Here is a 16,604-nt window from a genome sequence, read left to right on the forward strand (position 1 = left end):
TCTCCTCCAAATACCACCTGGATTCTACTCACTTCCCTAAAATGAAGATCTTGTTCCCTATGTAAGGATATACAAGCACCTACTTGCTCTGTGACATTCCACCAGTCTTCCCTTATACACTGAAAGTATTCAGCATCCCACATATTATATTTTAATCAAAACATATAAGTCTTAAAGGTTAAAGTGACCTTGAGGCAAGGCAAAATTTTACCATACTTCATAATAATATAGTATAAATAATAATAGCTTTATGTTGAAACAAGGCAAAATTAAGGCAAGAATTGGGTTGTAGCTAGATTAGTACAATTAGAAGCATGCCACAATCAAAAATAAGAAACCTTTCAACATCTCAATCTTAAGAGCAATGAAGTCTTTTTCAGGCAATGGTCAATCTACTGGCCACCTTAAACTGACAAAATGACAAAAATTGAATGATGAATAGCAAAATCCAACTTTGAATGCAAATCATAAGAACACATTAGAAATCTGAGTATTTATGTCGAGATGCTGAATAAATAATGGTGGAAAATCCATAAGCATCAGTACTAGGTAAGAGGTTTCCTTTTTGGCAGTTGCTTCCCATGCCAACCTCTAGAAATGGCCACAACTCTAAGATGGGAAGAGCAGGCACCGTAACTTTCGTACTTTAGCAATCTTCCCTCTCCAGTCAAACATTTCTTACTGCTCTGAGTTCCTTTAAACAATCAACCATTACTTCTGCTTTGCTTTTTTACATTCATAGTCTGTAAATAAATAGAAGAAAAGGTGTGTTACTTTTAAGGAAGGATTTCTCAACCTTGGAACTATTGGCCTTTGGAACTTTGGGACTGAGGATTCTTTGTTGTGGGGGGCTGTCTGTCTACTGTAGAATGTTTAGCAGCATACCTGGCCTCTACCCACCAGATGCTATTAACACCCCACTAACAACAACTTGTGACAAGCAAAAATATCTCCAGACATTGCCAAACATCTCCTGGGGAAAAAACTGCCCCTGGTTGAAAACCAATTTGAAGTTTAAAAACAAAAAACACCATCAACATGAAGAAAAAAATCAGAAAAGCAGAGATAGAGAAAGAATCAGAATTACAGAATATATGATGGACTATTCTGTAAAAATTAATAATTAAAATATGAAAACTCCATCAATGTGGAACAATTTAGGAACTACAAAGCAAAAAATATAAAATATGAACTTGTAAGTAGGTGATGATTTAAATTATACAAAAAACACATACATATATGTATAAAGACTAGAAAGAAAAAGAAAAATGAAACCAACTGCTTTGTGATAAAAGTATAGATTTTTTTAAGTTTCACTTAACACTCTTCTAATAATACATTTTTATCTTAAACACAAGTTTTCTATTAGGTTCTCTAGTCCATTAACAGCTATTCAAAAAATTCCTATATAAGGTATATCACATATTCGACAGCAGGATCATCAAATATTCCTTCTTTCCTATCTCAGCGATTTTTGTTTATTCATATAGCACCTGAGATGATAATATTTATACATTTTTCTCAGTCATTTGGTAATGTCAACAGGCCTTAGGCTCTATATACAATAAGGAGTTCTGTCAACACTCTTTTGCATGTATTCTCCATTTAGCCACTATTTTTCAGCACTGATGCTTTTTGCTTTTCTTACATCTCTAAAGAATCCTTTATCAAGAACATTTTCTGAAATTTGTAATGGCTGATAACTGACTATAAAAATACAATTAAAAAGAGTTCACTTTTGACCAATCCTTGAGTATTTTACTAGAAAGTAGATCTCATTCTTCTAGCATAAATATTATATAGCTCCTTCGGGGGAGAGGGATGCTTAGAGTCCTTATTCCTTTCCTCAAAAGTAGTAATAAAATAAAGGGACACACACACACAATTATCACTGTGTTGTATTTAAATATCTCTGTCAAGATTACTATGAAAAACTATATGCCAATAAAGTGGACAACGTAGAAGAAATTGACAAATTCCTAGAAATGTACAATCTCCTAAAACTAAACCAGGAAGAAATAGAAAATATGAATAGACCATTGGTAACCAATCTAGTGGTTACCAGTGGGGAAAGGAAAGGGGGAAGGGGCAAGTTAGGGATAGGGGATTAAGAGGTACAAACTACAATGTATAAAATAAATAAGCTACAAGGATATATTGTACAGCAAAGGGAAACATAGCCAATATTTTATAATAACTATAAATGGAGTATAATCTATAAAAAATGTTTGAATCAGTTATACACCTGAAACTAATATTGTAAATCAACTATACCTCAATTAAAAAATAAATAAATAAAAATAAAACAGTCAAAAATAAAATAAGGGACTTCCCTGGTGGCGCAGTGGTTAAGAATTCACCTGCCAATGCAGGGGACATGGGTTTGATCCCTGGTCAGGGAAGATCCCACATGCCACGGAGCAACTAAGCCTGTGCACCACAACTACTGAGCCTGTGCTCTAGAGCCTGCAAGCCACAACTACTGAGCCCATGCACCACAATGAAGAGTAGCCCCTGCTCGCCACAACTAGAGAAAGCCTGCACGCAGCAACAAAGACCCAACACAGCAAATAAATAAATAAATAAATAAAATATATACCCTTTTTTAAAAAAATTTAAAAAATAAATATCTATCAAATGTACTATTTGAATGCATTGTTTCTTCTTCTATTATAAGCAGAATGCAAGATTAGAGATGAGCAATTTAAACTTTCACCCTAACAAAGTAGAATGAAGTATTAATGAGAAACAACTACAAATAAATAAAAAAAGAAAAATCCCACAATCCTATGCCAATATATCCACTATTCATTATTGCATTCTCAATATTAAGCCTTCTAAAATCTACTGTATTTCAAAGGTATGTAATAAGTTTTAGTATATATAATTAATTACCTTGATTACTTATTTAAGTATTTCAAAAACACTATAAAGAGTAAATGTTATCTCAGCTTCAATTTACTAAGGAATGTAGCTCTCAAAGTTACAAAAGTGAAATGACAATACAACCCTCAAAACACTGGTTAGAACGGGGCAATCAATCAACATAATTTTAGTCAGAACAAAATGCCTGCTTCTCCATCCACTGTTGTTAAGGATCTGGCAACCTTGAAAAATAGTACACCTTACTTATGACACCTTTCTATCTGGGGAGCTGATATGGTTATAGTCAGGTTCGAACAATCAACTACAGAGCATTTTCTCTTGAGTACTGATGTGAACATGCCAACCTTGTCTTGAAATACATTAAGAACTTTTGAGAAAAACATCTTTGATGTCACAATAATTTCTTTGTATTTAGCAATGCTGACAAATTCAATTAGTAGATAAATTAGTCAAATATACATACATATAAAATGTATTTAAATACAAAATATTACATTCAGAATCCACTATGTCTCCTAAGTTTTTTCTTTAAATCTTTGTAGGATAAGCTTCCAAACTGTTCTCTAAAAAATGATATATGAACTAACCCAACAAGAGACCAAAATGCTTAAAGATTCAAGTAATAACAAGATAAGACTTATTCAGTGTATTTTATAAACTTTTTAAGTCACAGAGATTAATAAACAGCTACAAATGGAATAATTGCTTTCTCTCTTTAAAAGGTATTTGTTGACAACCTACTATGAGCTAAAGCACTGTGACAAATACTAGAATACAACTTATAAACGAGTCAAACAAGATTCCCATCCTTGTGGAATTTACATTATTCCACTGGGCAAAAGCTTTCATCATTTACTCAATTGCAGGAATGAATAAGATACTTTAATGAAGTGATCTGCAGAAATATATATCTCTCAAAATGTGTTTTTCTAATAAGTTCTGCAAGTGATGCTGATACTGTGCCAAATTTGTGAACTACCAATTCTAGTCCAGCTTCCCTTCCCACAAAATTATCCTTTCTATAATGTATCTGGTAGATAGCCATTCAGCCTCTGCCTATACACTTCTAGTAAAGAGAAGATTATTTCTCAAAAATGAATGATTTATATGTTGAGCTGCTCTAATTTTGCAGAGACTCTACCTTTAACTGAGCTCAATTTCTTTCCCTGCAAGTTCCAGAGAATCATACAGGTTTAGCCCTTGAGAGCTACACTTAAAAAAAAAAGTCAAATCCCTTTGTTATATGGTAACCCATGAAATATTTAAATCATTTGTGCCTTAAGTCTTCTCTCAACATGTGAAGTCCCCTCTATATTACTCACAGCCATAATTTACAAACACCTTTCTTTCCTATCATTCCCTATAGAAAAAAACATTCTTTCACCATAAACGCTACTGTGGTTGCTTTTTTCTGGTAAGTCTCTAGTTCATCAATGTCTGAGCCTCTTAAAACAATACGAGGACTTCCCTGATGGTCCAGTGGTTAAGATTTCACACGTACAATGCAGGGGGTGCGGGTTCAATCCCTGGTCAGGGAACTAAGATCCCACATGCCGCATGGTACGGCCAAAAAAAAAAAAAAAAAAACAAAAAAAACAACTGAGCAAAATATCCCCAGTGGTCTGATCAGCACAGAGTACAGGGGATTATTTCCAGCTATGCCTCTATAAATGTAATTTAAGATTGCAAAGACTACACTAGTTTTCTAAAACAGCTGCCTTACACTATCTAATAGTCAGATTAAAGTTAGTTTGACATTCTTTTCTAGTAAATGTATTTAAGGTCCTAGTGATCACCTCCTTCTTTTCTAAAAGTACACAAACCACTTATTAAATAAGCCTGTCTAAAATTTTCTTGGGGTTAAAGCTAAGTTCACCAATCAATAATTTAAAGATCTGTTCTTTGTTCCCTTATTGTATACTTGTCCATTGGTCATTTCCATTTCTCTTGTCTACTCTGATTTCACAAAGAATACCTGCCAGTGAAAACTAGTTCAGTATACTGTGACTTAATTCATTTGGGACTCTTAAAGCAGCTAGGTACTCATGCATGTTGGGTTTTCTTCTCTTTTAACCATGCTAGCTCTATCCTTTACAGTTTAGAGATCTTCCTCTTTGATAGAGAAGACTAAAGCAAAATATAATTATCCCCAGCACTTACATTTTAGTTATAAATTTATTCCATCTATTCCTTTTTAATAAATCTATAGGTTCCTTCCCCATATGCTAATTAGAACTTTAAAGGTGTTTTGGGGGTATTCTTATATGGATTGAACCATATGAAATTGTTGATATTCAACCATTTTCTACAAATAGAAGTAGTAATTTTAAATGGCTCAACATAATAACTAAATTGGAGTGGGGAGGAATAAAAGGACATTCATTATTAGTTTGATATAGATATCCTGCTTTTTTACCTCTCCATTAGGAAAGCATCATCCATACTGTACAGTCTGTAATATAATCCAATATAAATTTCTCACTCAGTCTCTACACACTGTTTTTCATAGCACAGCCACATTTTGGCCTATGGATTTGTAAATACATTTAACATGCACTGCTACTCCTTACCTTCCTATTAGATATGTTTGTTTAGGACCAAGTATCGCCACTCATCACATTTTAAGAACTAATACCATTACAAGTTTTGAATGTCTTTATGTTAAATTTTCTAGTTCACTTTGTTGCGTTATATCTAATATTTGTAAATATTCTGCCTAACCTGTATGTTTTCTATCATGAATTACTGGTCACTTCCTCCTTTATGGATCTTTTCCCTATGTTATACCTGCTATACTTCATCATATCACTTTTTTTTCTTATGGGTAATTTTACTAGTGCCAGTAACAAACGGTAAAATTAACTTATTTTGGCTTAATTTCCTGTGCTTTCGCCACATCAGTTAGAAGTGGTAATGAACAGTAAAAGGGAGAGAATACAAGGTCACAGTTATCCCACAAGAAGACTCAAATTTTATGAAGAACATATTAAAGAATTAATTAAAACTGAATAAAATGCACATAAAGATTCTCCTGAAATCTATTTTTTCTATTAATATTTTAAATGCTATTTAATTACCTTTAGAAATTAATAATACTGAATGGTCTTTGAAAAAAGGAATAGAATAATATCATAATTTGAAGTGTATAATATTCTAGTGTATGTTGGATATTAATGCACCATTTTATGTAATCAAATTCTATTTGTTTCAAAATTACAATATGGAACACTGTGTCCCAAATTAATAAGGTTAGAATCAGACTGACTTTTTTCATCTAGTCTTCAATAACAGCTTTGCCTTCCTCACTTTTTGGCATCCTGAATTATAAGGATGTGCTTCTTTTCTTACGTTACTCTTTTTTTCACTGTCCTCTCCATTAGTTATCCATCCCACCATTGTATAGGAAAAAAAGTAAAATCTACCAATAACCTATAAAATTCTAGTGTTAGAAAAAAGTGTGTGTATTTTAGAACATTTGTTGAGTGTGGCACAAGATATACTATTTATTCTCTTGACTTCAAAGGTTAGCACTAGACCCTCAAATATTGAAGGGTGATTTAAAAAAAAAACTTAAAAAAATTAGAAGAATCAATAACAAGGACACTTAACCACAGTACATCCAAATTGAGGACTTATTACAGGGTTGTTGTACAAAAAAAACTGTATTAGTACATCAGCTTATTCCTACAATAGTTCAAGACCACACAGTTTGTTCTCCTAAATTCAGTCAATCACATCAACACACTTAGGTCAGTAAGCAAAAAGAAATAGAAGGATCATTGCAAGTGCATAAATTCTGTGAAAAAATACCTCAAAGCACATTTCCTTCTATTATCTTCATACATGAAAGATAGAACATTATTAGACCAAAAAATGATTAGGAAGCCTATGCTAAAACATACTGAAACAATTATATAACAGGTAGAGGACAAAAACTGTAAAGTAGTAAATAAGTTTAAAATTAGGGAAAGTTGTAATAAAGTATAAAATATTTGTTATTTTATACTAAATTTAAGGTTTTATATTTTATATACTTAATAAAGAAAATGTTGAATTAAAATGAGTATTTCTTATAGAATTTCATACTCCACATGATTTCTTGCTAAGACACAGCTATCAATAGCAGAATCCAAATTTAAAGTGCATTAGGGGAATGATGTCAGCATCATGACAGTTTAGTTTTTCTTTTTTTCTCTCCCCTCTGATGAACAACTAACTGGGCAATAATAGCTGAGAACATCCCAATCATGGGAAAGGACTTGGACATACAAGTACATGAAGCTAATAGAAAACCTTATTACCGCAATGCAAAAAGACGTTCTGTAAGACACATTAAAATGAAAATTTCAGAAATCAATGATAAAGAATATTAAAGCCAGCAACAGTAAAAGAGAAAGTAACCTACAAAGGAAACCCCATTAGCCTATCAGCAGATTTTTCAGCAGAAATTCTATAGGCCAGGAGAGTGTGGACTGACATATTCCAATTATTGAAAGAGAAAAATTGCCAGCCAAGAATACTTTATCTGGCAAAGTTATCCTTCAAAAGTGAAGGAGAAATAAAGGTTTTCTCAGCCAAACGAAAGCTGAGGGAGTTCAGCACCACTAGACTTGCTTTGTAAAGAAACACTAAAAGGAGTTCTCCAACTGAAATGAAAGAACTAAAAAGCGAGATGATGACATATGAAACACTCTGGTAAAGGAGAAAAATGGACAGAATTAGAAAACTGTAATTCCATATTAGAATGGTATGTTAACCACTTAACTTTAGATACAGGTTAAATGGAAAGACTATTAAAAATAACTATAACCACTATAATTTGATAATGAATACACAGCATAAAAAGAGGTAAATAGTGAAATTGAAAATAGAAAAGTGGAGGAGAAGGACTCCCCTGGTGGTCCAGTGGTTAAGACTCTGTGCTTCCATTGCAGGGGGCATGGGTTCAATCCCTGGTTGGGGAACTAAGATTCCACATGCTGCATGGCACGGCCAAAAAAAAAAAAAAAAAAGAAAGAAAGAAAGAAAGAAAAGTGGAGGAGAAAAGGGGTGGAAATCTTTAAAGGTGAATGAAGATAAGTTGCTATCAGAATAAAATGGACTGTTTTTTCTTATCTTTAAGATGTTTTATGTAAGCCTCATGGTAACCACAAAGCAAAAATCTGGAATAGATGCATTAAACTAAAAATAGGAGAGACAGAGCATTCCACCATGGAAAACCAACAATTTACAAGGCAGGCAGAAACAATGGGAAAAAGAAACAATGGAGACATAAAACAACCACAAGGCAAACAATAAAATGGCAGTTGTAAGGCCTTACATATCAATAATCACTCTAAATGTAAATGGTTGAATTCACCAATCAAATGGCATAGAGTGGTTGGATAGGTAAAAAAACAAGACCCAACTACATGCCATTTACAGGCAAATCGGTTCAGCTCTAAAGACATATAGGCTCAAATTAAAGGGATGGAAGAAGATACTACTGGCAAGTGGAAACCAAAAGAAAGTGGGGATAGCCATATTTATCAGGCAAAGTAAGACCTTCAAGCCAAAAATGATAACAAAGACAAAGACTGTCATTATATAATGATAAAAGGAGTCATTACATCAAGAAGGTATAACAATTGTAAATATATGTGCAGCCAAAATAAGAGCACCTAAATATATTAAGCAAATACTAACAGGTCTGAAGGGAGAAACAGACAACAAAACAACAATACTAGAGGACTTTAATACCCCTCTGTCAGCAATGGATAGATCACCCAGACAGAAAATCAATAAGGAACGGTTGGAATTGAACATACTTTAGATCAAATAGACTTAACAGATATATAGAACATTCCATCCAATGGCAGCAGAATAAACAATCTTCTCAAGTGAACATGAAACATTTTCCTAAATAGATCATATGATAGGACACAAAACAAGTCTTAGCAAATTTAAGACTGAAATCATTCCAACTATCTTTTCTGACCATAATCGTATGAAACTACAAATCAACAACAAGAGGAAACCTGGAAAGTCTACAAACATGTGGAAACTAACCAACACACTTCTGAAAAGCCAATGGTAAAAGATAAAATCAAAAAGGACACAAAAAAACTATCTGAAACAAATGAAAATGGAAACACAACATATCAAATCCTATGAGATGCTGCAAAAGCAGTTCTGAGAGGAAAGCTTATAGTGATAAATTCATGTATTAAAAAAATTAGAAATACTGGAAATAAACAACATCACTTCAAGAAACTAGAGAGAAGAACAAAGTAAGCCCCAAGTTAACAGAAGGAAGGAAATAATAGATATCAGAGTGAAAATAAATGAAATAGAGACCAGAAAAACAATAGAAAGGTTCAACAAAATTAGGAGCTGGTTCTTCAAAAAGATAAACAAAATTGACAACTTTAGCTAGGCTAAGAAAAAAAAAAGTGAAGACTCAAAACAATATTAGAAATGAGAGACATTACAACTGATACTGCAGAAATACACAGGTTCATAAGAAACTACTATAAACTATTATATGCCAACAAATAGATAACCTAGAAGAAATGGATAAGTTCCTAGAAACACATAAACTATGAACACTGATGCAGGAAAAAATAGAAAATCTGAACAGATCAATAACAAGTAAAGAGACTAAATCAGTAATCAAACACCTCCCAACACAGAAAACCCCAGGACAGGTGGTTTCACAGGGAAATTCCACCAAAAATTTCAAGAAGAATTAATGACAGTCCTTCTCAAATTCTTTCAAACTGTAGAGGAGGGAACACTTCCAAACTCATTCTATGAGGCCAGCATTACTCTGATACCAAAGGCAGATAAGAGCACCACAGGAAAAGAAAACTACAGATCAATATCCTTGATGAACACAGATGTAAAAAATTCTCAACAAAATATTAGCAAACGGAACTCAAGAACACATTCAAAGAATCATAGAAAATGACCAGGGCTTCCCTGGTGGCACAGTGGTTAAGAATCCACCTGCCAAGGAAGGGGACATGGGTTTGAGCCCTGGTCCGGGAAGATCCCACATGCTGCGGAGCAGCTAAGCCTGTGTGCCACAACTACTGAGCCTACGCTCTAGAGCCTGTGAGCCACAGCTACTGAGCCCACACGCCACAACTACTGAAGCCTGAGTGCCTAGAGCCTGTGCTCCAAAACAAGAGAAGCCACTGCAATGAGAAGCCCGTGCAGGGCAACAAAAAGTAGCCCCCACTCCCCACAACTAAAGAAAGGAAAGCCCGCATGCAGCAACAAAGACCCAACACAGCCAAAAATAAAACAAATTAATTAATTAATTAAAAAAAGAAAATGACCAAGTGGAATTTATCCCTAGGATGCAAGGATGGTTGAACATACGCAAATCAATAAATATAGTATATAACATTAATAGAATGAAGCATAGAAATCACATAATCATTTCAATAGATGAAGAAAAAGCATTTGACAAAATACAACATCCTTTCATGATAAAAACTTTCAACATATTGGGTATAGAAAGAGCATACCAACATAATAAAGGCCATATGCAACAAACTCATAGCTAACATTATATTCAATGGTGAAAAATCGAAAGCTTTTCCTCTAAGACCAGGAACAAGACAAGGATGCCCACTCTCACCACTCTCATTCAGTTTAGTACTAAAAGTCCTAGATAGAGCAGTTAGGTAAGACAAAGAAATACAAGACATCCAAGTTGAGAAGGAAGAAGCATAATTGTTGTTATTAGCAGATGATATGATTTTATATATAGAAAATCCCAAAGACTCAAGTAAAATATGTTATAAGGAATCAACACATTCAGTAAAGTTGCAGGATATAAAATCAACATAAAGATATGAGTTGCATTTCTATACACTAATAATAAAACATCTGAAAACAAAACTATCCCATTCACAATAGCATCAAAAACAATAAAATACCTAGGAGTTAATTTAACCAAGGAAGTAAAAGATCTGTACAAAAATAAATAAATAAATAACTACAAGACTTTGTTGAAAGAAATTGAAGATACAAACAAATGGAAAGAAATCCCATGTTCATGGATGCAAAGATTGTTAAAATGTCCATGCCACCCATATCTATCTGTAGATTCAACACAATCCCTATCAAAATTCCAATGGCATAATTCAAAAGAAAATTCAAAATTCAGAAAAAACAATTCCAATGGCATAATTCAAATAAATAGAAAAAGCAATTCTAAAATTTGTATGGAACCACAAAAAAACCCAGAATAGCCAAAGCAATCCTGAGAAAGAACAAAGCCAGATATACCACACTTTCTGATTTCAAACTATACTACAAAGCTATAGTAATTAAAGCAGTATGGTATTGGTATAACCACAGACCCACAGACCAATGGAACATATTGAGAGTCCAGAAATAACCCTCCATATATGGTCAACTAATATTCAAAAACAGAGTCAAGGGAACCAAGAACACTCAATGGGGAAAGGATAGTCTCTTCAACAAATGGTGCTGAGAAAACTAGATAAACACAGGCAAAAAAAATGAAATTGGACCCCTATCTTACACCACTCACAAAAATTAACTCAAAATGTACCAGAGATCTGATACCATAAAACTTCTAAAAGAAAATGTAGGGAAGAAGCTCCTTGACATTGGTCATGGCAATGATTATTCACATATGACACCAGAAGCATAAACAACAAAAGCAAAAATCAACAAGTGGGACATCAAACTTAAAAGCTCCTGCTCAGAAAAAGAATCAAAATGATGAAAAGACAACCTACAGAATGGGAGAATATTTTTACAAACCATATATCTGATAAGGGGTTAATATCCAACAAATATAAAGAACTCATAAAACTCAATAACAAAAAATCTGATTAAAAAGTGGGCAGAGGATGAGTATAATTTTTGTGACTTTCTGTCTGAATTAAAAAAAAAAAATCCCACAAGGACTCAGAGGCAAAGAATATACAAATCAATTTTCACTGCAAAGTAAAGGAGCTGTTACAGTGGAGGATTACTGGACTGAATGTCAATATTATGACATAGTATGAGTGTGTTTCATGTTTGGTAATTGCAATCATTGTTGCTTTTGTTGTGGTCATCCATGTACAATGCTTGGTGTCAGTCTATTTATCTCTTGTAAAAATAAAATACAGTGTGTGTGTGTGAAAAAAATATATATAGATGGCAAATAAGCATATGAAAAGATGATCCACATCACATGTGATTAGGGAAATGAAAATTAAAACAATGAGATACCGCTACATACCTTTTAGAATGGCCAAAATCTGGAACACTGACAACATCAAATGCTGCTGAGGATGTGGATCAATAGGAACTCTCTTATGAAAGACAAATACCATATGATATCACTTATATGTGAAATCTAATTAAAATATGATACAAATGAACTTGTCTATGAAACAGAAACAGATTCACAGATATAGAGAACAGACTTGTGGTTGTCAAGTGGGATGGGGTGGGGAAGGGCTGGATTGGGAGTTTGGGATTAGTGGATGCAAACTATTATACACAGAATGGATAAACTGTATAGCATAGGGAACTATGTTCAATATCCTGTGATAAACCATAATGGAAAATAATATGAAAAATAATGTGTATATATATATATATACACACACACACATATATATAAAGCTGAATCACTTTGCTGTACAGTAGAAATTAATCAACACAATATTGTAAATCAACTATACTTCAATAAAGTAAATTTAAAAATCAAAAACAAAACAAAACAAAAAAAAAAAAAGTGGGCAGAGGAACTAAACAGACATTTCTCCAAAGAAGACATCCAAATGCCCACCAGATAAATGAAAAGATACTCAACATCACTAATTGTCAGGGAAATGCAAAGCAAAGCCACAACGAGATATCACCTCACATCTTTTAGAATGGCTATCATCAAGAAGACAAGATATAACACACACTGGCAAGGATGAGGAGAAAAGGGAAGTGTTGGTGGGAATGTAAGTTGGTTCAGCCACTATGGAAAACAATATGGAGGTTCCTCAATAAATTAAAAATAGACCTACCAGGGAATTCCCTGGCAGTCCAGTGGTTAGGACTCCACGCTTCCACTGCAGGGGTCACGGGTTCAATCCCTGGTTGGGGAACTAAGATCCCACATGCTACATGGCAAAGCCAAAAAAAAGAAAAAAGAAAAGAAAAAAAAAAAAACTACCATATTACCCAGAAATTCCACTTTTCACTATATACCCAAACGAAATGAAAACAAAATATTGAAGAGATTCACTCTCACTTTTATTCTGGTATTATTCACAATAGCCATGATATGAAAACAACCTACGTACCCATAAGAGATGAATGGATAAAGCAGTTGTGATATATATATACAATGGAATATTATTCAGCCATGATAAAGAAGGGCATCTTGCCATTTCTGACAACATGTATGGACCTTGAAGACTTTATGTTAAGTGTGATAAGTCAGACAGAGAAAGACAAGTACTATATAAAGACAGTAAGATGGTGGTTATCAGGGGCTGGGGCCTAGGGGAATAGGACAGATGGTTAAGGGTACAAACTTAGTAAATAGTAAATAAGTCTTTGGGATCTAATGCACAGTATAGTGAATATAGACAACAATACTGTTGTATAATTATCAAACTTGCTGAGATTAGAACTTAATTATTCCAATCACTAAAATGAAATGATGATTATGTAACGTGATAGAGGTGCTAACTATCATTACAATGTCAATCATATTAAAATATGTAAATGTATCAATATGTTGTACACCCTTAAATTTACACAATGTTATATGTGTAACAAATATATTTCAATTTAAAAATGTGCATTAGGGGCCTTTCCTGGTGGCGCAGTGGTTGAGAGTCTGCCTGCCAATGCAGGGGACATGGGTTCGAGCCCTGGTCTGGGAGGATCCCACATGCCGCGGAGCAACTGGGCCCGTGAGCCACAATTACTGAGCCTGCGCGTCTGGAGCCTGTGCTCCGCAACAAGAGAGGCCACGATGGTGAGAGGCCCGCGCACCGCGATGAAGAGTGGGCCCCACTTGCTGCAACTAGAGAAAGCCCTCGCACAGAAACGAAGACCCAACACAGCCAAAAATAAATAAATAAATAAATAATTTTTTTAAAAATGTGCATTAAAAACGCCCATTTTTGTAAAAAGCATAGGCTCAAATAAGCATTTGATTCAACCACAGGAAGAGACATTTGCCCACAGGTACGATTAGAAATTTAATATTTGTAATAATTTTCTATCTTATGAAATTTTTCATTGAGATTTACATTTAAAATGTAACTGAGCTTTGTGCTCTTTAATTCTAGACACAGAAAATGCAGGAGACTGGAAAAACAGCTGCCTTTGGCAATAAGAAAATGCAAACCTGCCGTCTATGACAACATGGATGAACCTGGTGGACATTATGCTAAGTGAAATAAACCAGACGGAGAAGGACAAATATTACATGATTTCACTCATATGTAGAATCTTTCTTAAAAAGTTGAATTCATAGTAACAATAAGTAGAATGGTAGTTGCCAGAGGCTGGGGGGAGACGGAGGAGGAGATACTGTTTAAGGAGTACAAACATTCGGTTTTAAGATAAGAAAATTCTCGGGGGCTTCCCTGGTGGTGCAGTGGTTGAGAATCTGCTTGCCAATGCAGGGGATACGGGTTCGAGCCCTGGTCTGGGAAGATCCCACATGCCACGGAGCAACTAGGCCTGTGAGCCACAACTACTGAGCCTGCGCGTCTGGAGCCTGTGCTCCGCAACAAGAGAGGCTGCGACAGTGAGAGGCCCGCACACCGCGATGAAGAGTGGCCCCCGCTCGCCACAACTAGAGAAAGCCCTCGCACAGAAACGAAGACCCAACACAGCCAAAAATAAATAAATAAATAAATAAATTAATTAATTAATTAAAAAAAAATAATGTTAAAAAAAAAGATAAGAAAATTCTGGAGATCTAATATACAGCTTAGTGACTACAGTTAATAATAATCTACTGTATACTTGAAATTTGGTAAGAAAGTAAATCTTAAGAGTTCTCATAACACACACAAAAATGGTAACATGATAGGTAACTGACAGGTTTATTTTTTATTGTGGTAATCATTTCACATGGTAGACATATATCAAAACACCAAGTTGTATAACTTAAATGTATACAATATGTATTTGTCAAAAATAAATAAATAGAAAGGAAAAATGCAAGCCAACACTAGTGAAGATTCTGAGAGGCTAATCACCATTTCTGAGGCCCTAGAAAGTAATCTACACACAACCATGATTTACCTTTCTCTCTTTGAACTAGTATATGTTATAGAATTGTGCTAGAGCTTGAAGGGACTTTAAAGATTAATTTTTACTCTAATCACTCATTTTACATATAAATAAACTATGATCCAGGTTGGTGAAGCAAATTTTCCAAAGTCATACAGGTGATAATTAACAGAAAAGGAGGGTGCTTGAACTTATGTCCAATGTTCTTTTTTCTTATACCACAGCTACCTCTCAGTTAGTGCTTTATGTTTAAACATATCAGCAATGTTTACCCCCCACCAAATAAAGGATACTGATGGGTCAAAGCAGTGAACTCACCCCCTTGCTTTTCTGGGTACCAAGTCACTATTTAATATAAATGAGGACATGTGTTTGACAGAAAAGGAGAGCGGGGCAAAGGATATATACAGTAGTAATCCTGTGGGAAAATCAAAGAGCCAGGCAAGTAGCTCAACAGGTGTTGGCAGAATGGGTTCTACCAATTCCCCCTATTTTGGCAGAATGATGGAGTAAACAGGCAACATAGTATTGAGAAAAGAACAAGAGGCCTAGCTTCTTCCTTATCTATAAAATCTATAAAACAGGCATAATACCACCTATCTAAGTGACATGAATTTTGTAGAACATCTAGCACAGTAGGCTTAGTTTCTGTGAAACTTAGTTCCTATTCTTCTTCCCTTTCCTTTCCTCTCTAGAATTTCAATGCTCTCACATTCCAAAATGGGTAGGGTGGACGGAAGAGGGAAACATTTGGTATTAGATTGGTTACTCTAATGATAGTAATCTCTATGATAAAGAAAATAATAAAATATATACAAAAATATTATACTATCCATACTTTGCCAACCAGAGTAGACAAAAAAATCCCTTGTTATATAATAAAACTTAACATTTATTTAATACTTTTTATGTGCCAGGCACTATTCTAAGCACTTTATATGTTTAACTTATTTAACCCTACAAAGTGAGTACTATTAACATCCACTTTTTAAAGACATGGAAACTGAGGCATAAAGGGGTTAAATAATTTCTCCAAGATCCCAAGCTGGTAAGTGACAGAGCCAGGATTCAAATCTAGGCAATATGACTTCAGAGGCTGATCTCTTAACCAATATTGTATAACAGTTTTTCTGAAAATGAGAGAAAAAATTTTAAAAATTATCATTTGCACCAATAGGTAAACTGTGTTCCAAACCTTCTAGCCCAAACCAACCCAGATCATAATTACTTCTGCCAAATCATCTAATCCCCAAACTATAGTATAAAAAAGCAAGATAGAATATGTTTAAAAAGAGATTGAGAGAGCCTCCCATCAAGCCTCTTAGATAGCCTCAACCACCAGAGGGCAGACAGCAGAAGCAAGAAAAACTACAATCCTGCAGCCTGTGGACCAAAAACCACAGTTACAGAAAGATAGAGAAGATGAAAAGGCAGAGGGCTATGTACCAGAT

The 16,604-nt window shown here is 34.3% G+C and overlaps 1 protein-coding gene across 6 annotated transcripts in view; it reads right to left on the bottom strand.

Annotated features, from left to right (window-relative positions):
- The window catches only part of BRWD3 (bromodomain and WD repeat domain containing 3), a 120,646-nt gene that overhangs the window by 70,589 nt on the left and 33,453 nt on the right, over positions 1-16,604 (bottom strand). The window lies entirely within an intron of this gene.

The sequence above is a fragment of the Balaenoptera borealis genome (assembly GCF_965194805.1).
Source record: "Balaenoptera borealis genome assembly, chromosome: X".
NCBI classification, from domain to species: domain Eukaryota; kingdom Metazoa; phylum Chordata; class Mammalia; order Artiodactyla; family Balaenopteridae; genus Balaenoptera; species Balaenoptera borealis.